The sequence below is a fragment of the Triticum dicoccoides genome, chromosome 6B (genome assembly GCF_002162155.2).
Source record: "Triticum dicoccoides isolate Atlit2015 ecotype Zavitan chromosome 6B, WEW_v2.0, whole genome shotgun sequence".
In the NCBI taxonomy this organism is placed as follows: domain Eukaryota; kingdom Viridiplantae; phylum Streptophyta; class Magnoliopsida; order Poales; family Poaceae; genus Triticum; species Triticum dicoccoides.
Window position 1 is genome coordinate 139152763 of NC_041391.1, and position 14677 is coordinate 139167439.

Consider the following 14677-nt stretch of genomic DNA (forward strand, 5'->3'; position numbering starts at 1 on the left):
CACATCGTCCCCCTCATGGCGAGATGCGGGGTCTGATGGTGTACCAGACCTAGAGGCAGATGGTTCATCATATTCAGGATCACGGCAACCGAGAAGGTTCGATAACCGCCTTAACTTCTTGGCCTGACGCTGTAACATGAACAAGTGTGTAAGATATCAAACTTCGCAACATAGACTAGATCTCATAGTGAATGCCATATGTACCTTGAGGAATGCTCGTAGTGAACCATCATCATTGCCAGTTCCAACCGGTGTCTTCTCCAGAATAGACTGGCTCTCATCAGCTGCTTTCTTGATCTCGATGCGCTGCGGATGAGAAAGAATGAATGCGTTAGCCATTCAAACATGTGTAATACGGTCAACGGGAAAGTAAAGAGGGGAACACTTTACCACATAGTTAATCACCGGAACAGCAGGGACTCCTTGCCCTTGCCTGACATCTCTGTTGTACTTCCCCTTTGCTAGATCCTCAAAGTTTACGGGTTCTTCAAGAATATCCTCATTATATGCCGGCGGGCATATCTCAACTCAGGTAGTTCCAATAAACCATCGTACGTAGTTATCAAAAGCAAGTGGGTTGTGCTCACGAAGCGGGGCCCGTGCAGTGCTACGAGCTTGCTCCACACAAAGCTGGAAGCGGGTAACATACGCAGAATGTAGCTTGTCCCAGTCCTTTATCTTCCGCTGCCTTCTCCTGTCCAACCTGTGTGGTATAAAACCAAACATTAGCACAATCAAAAGGAGTCCCGATGATTAGACAATATGCAGACATGCTCTCTTACCTATGAAGTGCTTTGTCCGTGTCCACCCAATCCGGCGGGTGAGGCTGGAAAAGACTAAACTGATGATACACGCGATGCGGCAAATGAAACTCAACCGCACAGTTGCATATCAGTGGGCACTGCATAAGCCAGAGATCCTTATCCCGCAAGCACATCGGGTTGCGGCGGAACTCCGCGGTGTACCCCAAGCTCTCACCCGCGCCATATGGCTGCCATTCAACCTATGAAACAGGGCAACAATGCAAATTTGATGACTATTTTTCAAGCAAGCATGAGAAAGGACTGAAGTAATGACCTCCTTACCTGCTTAGGCGTAATCGTGTCCAACTCGGCAATGTACTTTTGGTACATGAGATTGACATCGTTCGTCATCTCGGAAACGATATCCCACTTGTAAGCCCACGTGGGGCGCCGTAATTTGTCATGTTCATCTGCATACCAAGGATCAAACCTGGTGCTCTTCGGGCGTCCAACAGGCAGACGCTCCCAGCTCCATACAGAAAGTAGAAGCAGATTACCACCAATGCATGCACTAGGTGTGATCCTGCAACACGCATCGTCCAGCTACATATGAAAGAAAAACAATATTAACTTGGCAGCAAGCTTGCATTGCTAATGAAGAAATGAATTGATCACAAAACAGACCAACTACCTATCGGTAGAAGTAGGCAAGAGTCGCTGAACCCCAGCTCCATTTGCTATCGAAGACGGTCAACGCCTTCAGCCACATCCATGGAGCATTCTTGCCAGTGGAGTCAGGAAACAAAGTCCTCGACACAACGTACCACATATACACACGAGCATGTGTCTGGATCACATCATCAGTGGCATCCGGAGGGCACGTCGCAAAGTTATTTTGAATCCACGTGAAAGCAGCTCCGGCTGCTTTCCTTTCCCTCTTCTTCTTCTCTTCTCCCTCCTCTACATCATCCTCAGCCTCAGTAGGAGCCATACCGATAAGAACAATCATCTGCTCGCGCCACCCATCAGAATCGGTGCTCATACAGAGAGGCCTCCCGTCGATAGCAAGACCGGTGATCAATGAGACATCCTCGAGCGTCACGGTCATCTCCCCGGTCCGAAGATGGAAATTGTGGGGCTCCGGCCTCCACCGATCAACAAGAGCGGACACCAGTGGATCGTTCAGATTCGGCATGGACCGGCTGACCAACAGAATCCACGGGAGTAGTCCTGCCTGCTTGATGTACGGTGTGAACCGCTCATCGTAAGGCATGGCAGGACCAGAGACCCCGTGATACCGAATCTTTAGAGGTTCAAGCTTCTGCAAAAACCAAAGTAATGACAAATCTTAGGGCATGTAAATTTCAACTAAAGGCAAATTTGCAAAATATTTAGATTACTCATTATTACCTTATCCTTCTCGCGCATCATGTAGGCCCGGTGTTGCACGTCGTAGACATCGTCCAGAAGCCAAACCATCCTTACAATTTCAAATAATAAACATATAAGAGTTCATCTTCATCTCAAATATCGGTATACACTAAACATATAACATGTGTTCAACTACAAGAATCTCAACATCTCCTTCTCACACAATGAATATGTCATATGTGTTCAAATAAACTAAACATCTAATATTTCAAATAAACTCAACATCTAATATTTGAAATAAACTCAACATCTAATATATATCTAAACAAACTTCTCATATATGTCTACAAAAATCAACATCTCATAGTTATCTATAAAAATAGGCATCTCATATATATCTAAAAAAACTAAACAACCTAGGGTTTCACTAACAAGAATCATATATTTGTGAACTAATAAATAACACTATGGTACTACCAATATGAATACACATCCTAAATCGAGCAAACCAAACAAATCAAGGGTTCCATCAAATCTTGGACAAATCTCTAAAATGGCAACAAATTTACGGAGCAAAAGAAAGAGAACGAAAGAGTTTACCTAGTAGGATGGATTGGGGATCGAATCCACGGATCAAATCTTCAGATCTGAGAGGGATGTGGGGGGGATAAGATGGGGGCGCCGCCGCTGCTCTCTGTCCAGAGAGCGGAGAGATGAAGAACTGCCTGGTCGGGCTGGGGCGGCCGTGCTTAAGTCACTGTGCAGCGCCTAAGGGCTAGGCGCTGCACGTCAAAGTGTGGCGCCTAGCCCTTAGGCGCTGCACTGGTGCATGTGGGGCTGCAACTGGACCAGGGCTGCCACGGTGGCAGGAGGTGCGATGCCTAAAGGAAGGGCGCTGCATAGTAGGGTGCGGCGCCCAGCTGTCGGGCGCCACACCAAAGGGTCAGCAGAGTGAAATTTTTTCATCACCAGGTCAGTTTGTGATTTGATTTTGGTCTCAGGTCAAATATGTGATTTCTGCCGTGGAACTATCGACCTCAGGCTCACTCGCATTTATCAATGAGATCTACACGGTAGCCACCCCACCGTTTGGGTTCGTGACGAAACAACAGTGCTTTGTTCAAACTAGATAACACCCCGCGCGTTGCTGCGGGATGTATGCAAGAACAAAATAAGTTAATTATTGAAACCTAATAAGAATGATTGTCACGGTGTAGTAAAGATGATATGTTCTTGACAAAATATTACGTACAAACAATGAGGTGCACTTGGACCATAAAATCATGTTTAGTAGGACAATACCAGCATCCGACACAACAACACATAATGGGAGGTAATGCAACACTAATCTGATTCATTGTACTCCGGGACCCAAGAAACTTACTCATTAAGAGCGCGCGTGTGTGCACGCACACGCGCGTCCGCGCGCGCACACACAAAAAGGTTTAGTAAAATTAGACACACAAAAAAATCTCTGAAGGTGATAATTTGTAAGGGGATAATGCAAAACAAATACAAAGAACAGATCTATGCATGACATTCGTGAATGAGCTTGTGTGTAAACAAATAAGAAGATATATTTTTTACGTCTGTTGTATATACCACATTGTTTTTGTCAGATTTGAGATACACATACATTGAGATATAAGAGGTTTGTTGATCAGTCACATAGGTTAAAAAACAACTTTACTTCTTTGATCTTTTTTCTCTCTAGATTTCTATAAGGAAAATAAAATAAAACCGTTGCATTTTAATTTTTACCAATACCCATATATAATGAGTAAGTCAGCAAGTGTATAAATATTCAGGCAAATAGAAAATGAGCATACCATACCAATTCTATGTCTGGTCAGAAAACACATACCACATGCATCTTGTGAATTTAAATTCTTTATTCTTGCTTCCAACATCTGGATTATCCAAACATTTGTTGAGTCCTGATTTGGTATCATGGAACAGATAAACATACCAAACGGGAGGCAGGGATGTCTTGAACCAACATCATTTCCTGAAAGTAAAATGCATGCCTCCTCCAAAAGATAATATAAAACGCATAACTGATAGTATATGAGGTTGGAAAAGATATATGGAACTTGTGAAAAAGACAGACCTTTTATAAGATTGCAATAGTTTATTTTCCTATGGACCCCTTCTGCAAAAACTGAAATATGAATTGAAATTTCTTTGAAAAGATCAATTGAATATGTACGTAATCTACAAAGCATAGATGCAAGAGTGAATGAACTCACATTGGGCCAAAAGCGATTGAATGCATCATACAAATTACAAACATTTAAAACATAGAAGAGAAGACACATAACGAAAGATATGTTACTACCATCCTATACCAGATCTTGAAAGAAGTACGACAACACCTAGCTTCATCGTAAAGAATTCGTAATACTAAAGGTGCATGCTTCATTGTTCCCACAAACAATTTGTGCAATAATCAAGTTCAAGTGACGATGTGACAACACAAAACAGATGCGGCGCCCAAAGACGGCGTGTCGATCGAGGGACGGCGTGGATTGCTGGTAGCTGCATCACCCCGCCAACATGCATGCATCCAGGAATACCGAAAACCAACATCCTAGTGAAGATATAATAAAACAATATATAATAATGTATTAGTGCATGACGATCAGCCGTATTATCCAACATGGAAACATGAATGCATCTAAAAGAATTTAGCGCTAATACCTATGTAAGATGCGCATATTATAAAGAAAACTTTCCTAGTGTCATGCCATGAAATTCTAACTCACATTTTCTGCAGCATGTGACTTTTGTCTCTTTTCATGTTGTAATGATTTAATGGAAACACTTCACCTGCAAAATTGCACTGTCAATCGCCAAAACTGTGTCGAGAATCAGATTTGGTAATTCGTACTACCAGTGAAAGACTCTGCCCAGACTCCATATAGATGATCTAAACATAGACCCCATGGAGCAGTTAAGCTCTCTGAGCAAGTAGCCTCCACGTTTTATCAAAGACATAAAATAAAGATTATGTAAAAGTGAAAGAAAGAGGCAAGGCTGAATCCTTGTTACGTTGGCCAGCTTTACGTACCATGGGTCTGCCTTGCAGGACATGGTTGAAGACGGGCAAATGAATAAAGCCTTGCTGGACAGTGTGGTAGCGAGAGATTGGAGGCAAAGCTTCAGCGTTGGAAAGACGCAGAAGAACACGGGGGTGGCGTTGGTGTGGTAGGCATCTTACTGTAAGACAATAGGCTTTGGGAGGAACCGGCTCAACCCTCTAGGGGTAGCCTATCACATATATATATAATGAGGTGGTATATAAAGTTACAATATACACATGTAAATACAGTCTAACACCCTCCCTCAATCTTAGCCACTTTCTAATGAATCTAGAAGGGTAAGATTGCGCCTGCAAGTCTCAAACTGTGGCAAAGGCAATGGCTTGGTGAAGATGTCAGCAAGTTGATCCTCGGAAGAAATAAACTTGATCGGTAGTTGCTTCTGAGAGACACGTTCACGCACAAAGTGATAGTCAACTTCAATGTGTTTCGTTCGGGCATGGAATACCGGATTTGCAGAAAGGTATGTAGCACCGATGTTATCACACCAAAGAACAGGAGGCTGTGATTGGGGTATACTTAACTCCTGAAGCAAGGACTGTACCCAGATGATCTCTGATGTGGCATTGGCCACAGCCTTATACTCAGCCTCAGTACTGCTACGCGAGACAGTAGCCTGTTTCCGAGCACTCTAGGCAATCAGGTTAGAGCCAAAGAAGACAGCATAACCCCCCGTGGATCGCCTGTCATCCGGATTGCCAGCCCAGTCTGCATCAGAATATGCTGAAAGACAACCAGAGTCAGACGGCCGAATATGCAAACCATGAGCCACCGTGAAACGAATATAACGCAAAATCCTCTTAACAGCAGACCAATGAGTGTCACGGGGTGACTGCAGATACTGGCAGACTCGGTTAACAGCATAGGAAATGTCTGGTCGCGTGATCGTCAAGTACTGGAGCCCACCAACAATACTCCTGTACTCTGTCGCATCAGAAGAAGAAAGAAGCACACCATCAACAGCATTGAGCTTATCAGTGGTAGACATGGGTGTAGTCGTCGGTTTGCACTTAAGCATCCCAGCTCGCTGCAACAAACCCAGAGAGTACTTCTTCTGCGTCATAACAAGGCCAGCAGCACGAGAAGTAACCTCCACACCAAGAAAGTAATGAAGCTTCCCAAGGTCCTTGACCGCAAAATCAGCACCAAGTGAGCGAACAAGCGCAGTAGCAGCCGACTGAGAGGAGCTGACCAAAATGATATCATCTACATAGACCAACAAGTACATAGTAACCTCAGGCCTTTGAAGAAGAAACAATGAGGAGTCAGCAGTTGATGATGCAAAACCATGAGCACGAAGAGCCATTGCAAGACGAGCATGCCAAGCACGAGGAGCCTGCTTCAGACCATAAATTGCCTTGGACAGACGACAGAGATGATCAGGGCGATCCGGATCAGAGAAACCCGGAGGCTGGCGCATGTAAACCTCCTCCGCCAAGACACCATGAAGAAAAGCATTTTGAACATCAAGATGACGAAGAAACCAACCTCGAGTAACAGCCAGAGAGAGAAGAAGTCTGATGGTAGTAGGCTTGACCACTGGACTGAAGGTGTCTTCATAGTCAAGTCCAAAACGCTGTCGAAAACCACGAGCAACCAGACGAGCCTTATAGCGCTCAATGGACCCATCAGAATGCCTCTTCACTTTGAAAACCCATTTGGAATCAATGACATTTACCCGTGATTGTGGAGGAACAAGAGTCCATGTCTGATTGTGAAGAAGCGCTTGATACTCCTGCTCCATGGCCTCTCTCCAATGAGGAATGCGCATAGCAGCTTGATACGTGCGTGGCTCAGAGGACGGATCTGCGAGAGCAGCAGACATGCACGCCGCTAACCAAGCAAATGTGCCATCGTGACGTTGCTTAGGCTGAAAAATGCCACTCCGACTGCGCGTATGTGGACGTAGAGCAGCAGCAGGAGCCGGCGGAGGCGAAGGTGACGGAGACGTGACGGTCGCCAGAGATGCAGGAATCACCTCAGGCGAGCTCGGGACAGACGACTCCGGGCTGCATGGCGAAGACTGGCCCGACGACAGGGGCTCAGAGGCCATGGGCGAACCGAGAGTGGGCGAGGCCAGCTCCGGTGACACCGGCCCAGACGGCCTTGGCGAGGCGAGAGCAGGCGAGGCCGGCCCTGGTGAGAAGGGCCCAGACACCCTGGGCGAGGCAGGGGCGGGCGAGGCCAGGCCTGGTGATGACTGCCCCGACGCCCTGGGCGAGACGGGGACCGAGGAGGCCGGCCCAGTCGGTGGGGTTGCAGGGCGCGACGATGGCGAAGGCAGCCCAGAAGCCAGAGGCGACCGGGCCAGGACGTCGATCGGCCGTGCATGAGCACGGAAATCGAGGCCATGCAGGGGCGCCACGTGCTCCTCATGCACAACAGAAGGTGCCGAGGATGAAGGCGATGACGACGAAGAAGAAGATGGCACTTCCAGAATCTCCAAACGAGCCCCACGACCAGTGCCTGCACCATGGTTAGGCAACAATAGAGGAGAATATGCAACATCATCAAATTGGTCAGAAGCAACAGAGGATGAATGCATGACAGGTGGCTCGGTAGTGGACACAGGGAGTTTGGCAAAGGGAAAACCATGCTCATCAAACACAACATCCCGAGAGATGTAGACACGATTAGTGGGCACATGAAGACATTTGTATCCTTTATGACGAGAGCTATAACCAAGAAAAACACACTTCTTGGAATGAAACTCGAGCTTACGCTTGTTATATGAACGGAGATGGGGCCAGCAAGCACACCCAAACACCTTGAGAAAGGTGTAGTCCGGTTGTTCATTAAGGAGAACTTCAATGGGAGTCTTCATATTCAAAACACGAGTGGGAGTACGATTGATGAGAAAACATGCAGTGGTGAAAGCATCACTCCAAAAACGAAACGGAACAGATGCATGGGCCAAAAGAGTCAGACCAGCTTCAACAATGTGACGATGCTTACGTTCTACTGAACCATTCTGCTGATGTGTATGTGGATATGCTAAACGGTGAGTGATCCCAAGCGACTGAAAGAACGAGTTGAGGTTGCGATACTCGCCACCCCAGTCCGACTGAACATGAACAATTTTGTGCTTGAGAAGGCGTTCAACATGTTTTTGGAACTGAACAAAAATTTCAAACACATCAAATTTACGTTTGATAAGATAAAGCCAGGTAAAGCGGCTGTAAGCATCAACAAAACTGATATAGTAATTATGACCACTAACAGAAGTCTGAGCAGGACCCCATACATCTGAAAACACAAGTTTTAAAGGATGTTTCACCTCACGACTGGACTCCGAAAAAGGAAGTTGATGACTCTTCCCCTGCTGACAAGCATCACACACTGCTACATCTTTATTACTAGACACACTAGGAAGCTCATGACGACGCAAAACATGCCGGACAATAGGTGTGGCCGGGTGACCAAGACGAGCATGCCACTATGACGGAGATACCCGAACTCCACTGAAGACGCGAGCGACGCCAGGATGCTCCAGATGATAGAGACCTTGGCAGAGCCGCCCACTAAGAAGAATGTCCCTCGTGCCCCGATCCTTAATAAAAAGATCAAAAGGATGAAATTCACAAAGCACATTATTATCACGAGTGAGTTTAGGAACTGAAAGAAGATTACGTGTCACAGATGGAACTCGAAGAACATTGCGAAGTTGAAGACTCCTATTGGCATGTCTAGTGAGAAGTGATGCTTGACCAATATGAGAGATGTGCATACCTGCTCCATTGGCGGTGTGGATCTTGTCGGAGCCATGGTAGGGTTCACGAGTGTGAAGCTTCCCCATCTCACTGGTCAGGTGCTCTGTCGCCCCAGAGTCCATGTACCAGTGGGGATCAATGGAGTAGGACTGAGTGTGTCCCTGTGGCTTCTGCGGCGGCGGACGATCAGCCATGGCGACCTGACGAGCAAAGTTGCGTGTATCCTTCCCGTCATTGCCGAGACCAAGAAAACCCAGCTGGAAGCGCTTGTGACACTTCGAGGCCCAGTGCCCATCGCGACCACAAAGCTGGCACACACGTGGACCGCCAGCCCCTGGTAGCGTCGCAGTAGGAGGAGGGGCCGAGGCGGGTGGTGGTGACTGCCCCGAAGGAGCCCTGGATGAAGCAAAGGAGCGACCACCCTTGGTGGCGGCGTTTGCCGAGAGGGCGTCATTGCCCCTGGATCGGCGCGTCTCGACTCGTTGCTCAGTAAGCAGGAGGCGTGAAAAGACCTCGTGTGCTGGCATGGGCGTGGAGTTGCCCCTCTCATTGATGATCTCGACCATTGACAATAAACGAGTTGAACTCGGAGTCGGTGAGGGGCTGTCCAATGGAGGCCAGCGTGTCGGCGAGACTCTTGACTTTGTTGTAGAACTCAGTGGCGGTGGAGTCAAGCTTCTGACACTCCCCAAGTTGGCGACGGAGCCCAGATACACGAGCCTGCGACTGTGCCGCAAACGAGCGCTCAAGAATAGTCCATGCCTCGTGGGACGTCTTGGCGAAGACAACAAGCCCAGCAACGGCCGGAGAGAGCGACCCCTGGATGGAGGAGAGGTTCGCCTGATCCTGCCCTGTCCAGACAAGGTGAGCCGGATTATAGACCGGACCGTGCACGCTGTCAACCAGCGCAGGAGGGCAAGGGAGAGAGCCATCGACATAGCCAAGCAGATAGTGACTCCCAAGAAGCGGAAGAACCTGCGCGCGCCAGAAGATGTAATTGTCCGACGACAACTTGATGGTGATGAGATGGCCGAAGTGAAACGGCGGCGGCGGCTGCGATCCCATCGAGGAGACTGGCTGAGGTGAGACCACCGTGGAGACAGTCAGAGGGGCAGCCGGCGCGGTGACAGAGGGCGCGATGGCCGCGGTTGACGCCGCGAAGCCTGCCAGCGCGACGTCCTCCGCCACCAGCGGCGCAGTGGCCGAGGGCGCGACAGCCGCGGTTGACGGGGCGGCGGCGGTGTGGGCCACAAGCGCCTGCCCGAGCGAAGTAGCAGCCGGCGGGAGCGCGAAGAGGAAGCCGACGCTCCGTGTCCCGATCGGTGCCTGAAGGGAGGCGGCATCCAGCGGCCTCGAGAGAAGTGCCGCGAGGGAGGCCGGCAGAAAACCGGTGGCGGTGGAGCCGGACGCAACGGCGGACGTCATAGCAGTCGGGCGACGGCGACAGCGGGCGCGGCGGCGGCGGCGGTGGCGGCGGCGGCGGCGGCGGCGGTTTAGGGTTTTTAGGCGGAAGCGGACGTAACCTAGCGTGATACCATGTAAGACAATAGGCTTTGGGAGGAACCGGCTCAACCCTCTAGGGGTGGCCTATCACATATATATATAATGAGGTGGTATACAACGTTACAATATACACATGTAAATACAGTCTAACACTTACACGCAGGCCATATCAAAGGCGGCGTGCCGGTGATGGGTGCCATGAGGGATTGATCTGACAGGGAGCTCCGTGTTGCGGAGTTATCTCGCCATGTACGGTGAGGTCCTTGTTGCGTAGATGCTTGTGACTTGTACTGCGCTCCGTTTTTCAATGTTCTTTGAATCCTCGATGCCATACCATCTCGCAGATTTGGAGCAAAGCTTGTGCCTCGTCTGTGCTCGCAGCGGAGGTTGGATGAGGCTACACCTCTGCAGCTGTATAGCATTGTAGCCTCCAACTGCAAGGGAAGCGCAAGGGGATAGAGAGAACCAGAGGAGAAGCTTGGTAGATGTGTCGTGAAGGGGAGGAGACGTACTTGACATGGAGGTGGTGGGATTTGAATGAGATTAGAGATGCCGAAGAGGAAAAGGCGTGGAGATAACACGAAGCGCCACACGATGGAGAACTTGGGCAACGTCACAGATGGATTTCTCTCGGGGAGATGGGCTGCTCCAGAGTTGAAACGAAAGGGCTCAATTTACAGGCTGGTAACGGAAGGCACGACCTGACATCATGCACACGGGCAAAAGTTGCTCATGTGGCACTATCGCCGAGGATGTGGCTGGACAGCTGATGTGGAGTGAGGTGGTTGGTTACATGTTGAATAGTGATGTGGATAACCTGCATGTCAAGAGAAATAAAATAGTAAAGTTGAACTATTTAGGTATTACAGATTACAGATTCTTGAGAAACTCTTCATCGATCTATGTATTCTTGCGGATTAGTTTGTCCGAGCATCAATAAGATTTTCTCATCTACTGTATGTAGCACACACATGTTCCATACTAGAGAAGAAGAAAATAATTTGTACGGATTATATATTTCCATACACTGGTGTCGTGATCATACATATGGATCGACTACATACATCCACGCACACATATTTACACGGAAAATAAAAGAGGACCACACAAATCTATATGATTTGCTAGGCGCATATAGTAGCAGGCGACGAATTACTAAGCCATAAACTACTAAACGCAGCTTTACCCAGAGTCCGCCATTGCTGGTAATGTTAGAATCAATTCGAGGCATACGTCGATAATCCAAGGACCAAGCAATCACATGAGCATGACACCGAGATTTGTTAACGAGGTTCATCGATATGGCTACATCTCCGGGGCCTGACTACGGGCGCTCCTCCCCGTGACACCGTCACAATACCACACACCGGCCACCCGGGCGCCGGCACACGCCGCCGGCTCCCCCTTGCGCGCATGTGCTATTATGTTGGCATAGGTTACATCGTGTGTCTACCCCCGCTATATATGAGAGGCCTAGGATACAAGTGTCCTATTAGGACATGACTCCGTATCCTATGTAAACATAATACAACTCATAGTCCAACTGTAACCTACCTTGTACACTATATTCGACACAACTTCAACAAACTCCACCTTGGCGAATATACTCCACCACCCCTGGATTTGTCCATGCGTCAAACTTTCATGTACATTGGACTTGAGCTTATCCCATGAGTATCGCTGCTACTCCAAAGACTCCATGTGACTCCACCTGCAACTTGTAGTCCCTTTTTTTTACCACAGTCAACACTCAAGCAAAATTAAGTTCCTTATTACTCTAATTTGTACTCCGAACTTTCAGAGTATCCGTCCAACGCCGTCACACACTGATCAATGACCTGCGTGAAAGTGAACAACTCACATATTGGGTGTCACACATAAGAGTTACCTGAACTCAACATCACCGCACCTTTCTTCACCGCCTGTCTGAAACATGAAGGAATTTCACCGTTGCTTGTAGTCATTCCGAGTCAAGTTCGTAGTTGTCTCACCACATGTATGATCACCAGAGCCCTGGCCCGTCTCCATGCACCATGCGTACCGCACGCCTCGCCGCTATTACCGTGTCGAGCCTCCGCTGTCCCGGTCGAGTCTCAAGGGTCACCAACCCACACCACTCAACCCCCACTACAGAGTACCATCGATCATCACCGACCAATGACGAGTTTCACGCTTCCATTAGACCACCGGGCTCCAGTCCGAACTACGTGCCACTCGCTTTTTCCTGCTGAAATAGGCTTCGATTCTCTGGATCCTTACACCGTAGCCCCTCAATCCAGCTCCACCTTCAACATGACTTCATGGTAGATGATCAGTCCACCCTCGCGTCCCGTCGACTTCAAGCTCACATGCGTACGCCATCTTGAATCAACCCCACGCCATAGCCTTGTCGAAGCCACACAAGCCCTCGTGGCCTGCGCATGTGTTTCCACGCCCCAGAAGTCGGTCACCATCAGCATCACGCTCCAATGTCGCTGTCGCCGATCCCACCACCGTCTTCTGTTCCAACCGACTTGCGTCGATCCCGTCAGACTCTAGTCTGACCCAGCCGAACTCGTCCGACTGTATGACACGCTCAAGGCTTCCAAATCATACGTCTTCCACGAAATTTCCATCCATCACCTGACAATTCCATCTTAGCTGACATGACTTCCTGCAACGCCTTCAAGCATCCATGTGCCAACAAATCTTTCACCCTTGTCTGTCATAACTTAAGGTTTTCAGTCCCGTCGAACTTCTCCACCTTAAACCTGGAACCTAATGGCGCCACAGTTCTTTGTATGACTGACCCTGCGAAAAATATCTGAGATTCTTACCACGATGCACAAGTACACACATCATACACAGTAGCAAATCCAACAAAAAAATTGGCCTTCACGTGGTGTCTTCTGGCTGAATCCTCAATGCTGGCTAGTTGCTTCCAATGCCTCCTGATGGACGTACTGCTTGCCGATTCGATCTGGCTGCCTTGCGTGGCATATGAGGACTCGGTCCTCCTTTTTTTTCAAAACAAATCTCCGGTCTCTAATCTTGCCTGTTGTACGCGACCAGATCCAGCACGATCCGCTGCTAGGTCCGTGTCTCGCCGCCTGCAGCTTTCCGGCTTCCGCCAGCTGGGTCGGTGCCCAGCACGAGCCTTTGGGCCTCAGCAGCCAGCGCCCGTCGATCGACCGATCGACCTGCTGCTTGCCTGCCTGTGCGACGCGTCGCCGCCGCTGCCTCTACGCTCGCCCGATCAACAAGATCGCCGCACGTCGAGCCGGCGCACACGTACCTTCCTCCGAATCAACAATCCACGGCCTCTGAACAGTCTAGCTCATGATACCACTTGTTAGATTAAATCCGAGGCATACCATCAATCATTCAAGAACCAAGCAATCACACGAGCATGACACCGAGATTTGTTAACGAGGTTCATCGATATGGCACTCCTCCCCGTGACACCGTCACAATACCGCACACCGGCCACCCGGGCGCCGGCACACGCCGCTGGCTCCCCTTTGCATGCTTGTGCTATTATGTTGGCATAAGTTACATCGTGTGTCTACCCCTGCTATATATGAGAGACCTAGGATACAAGTGTCCTACTATGACACGACTCCATATCCTATGTAAACACAATACAACTCATAGTCCAACTGTAACCTACCTTGTACACTATATCCGACACAACTCCAACAGGTAAACCAAACCGAATGTATCAAAGGATAATGCCAGAGCCGCAGCTCCAGATCTAATACCTCACCGTTGTTGTCGTTGTTTCGGGGATCGCTCTGCTGCAAGCCACCGGCGAGCTGAGCGCCAGCCGGTGGGCAGGGGCCTGATCCTGACGACGGCGCTCCTGGCGCCGGTCCACGTTCATGTGCCCTTCGAGCGCCTGGGGATTGGTAAACCCCCTCTGGCAGAACCCGCAGACGTGGACCTCTCTCGCTCGCCTTGCTACGTTGTCCTATATTATGGGACTTAGGAAGTATTCAATAATTTTCTACCGAAATATTACATTCTACCATGAAGAAGAGATTCGTAAAATGTATCGTTCAGTAAAGAAAACGTTTATCAAGGATGATAGAAGCGCACAAGAGAATGTAGATCGGCACCGCCGCCCCGTCTCCTAGTGTACCATGGGAGGTTATGTTTTGCCAAGCCGTTTAGGTCCATCCGCTAGACATGACCATGGCATGCCAGACATACATAACATCGTACCAGTTTAACGTTGCACACTGGCGTAGCTATGTTGAGGCCGAGGGGG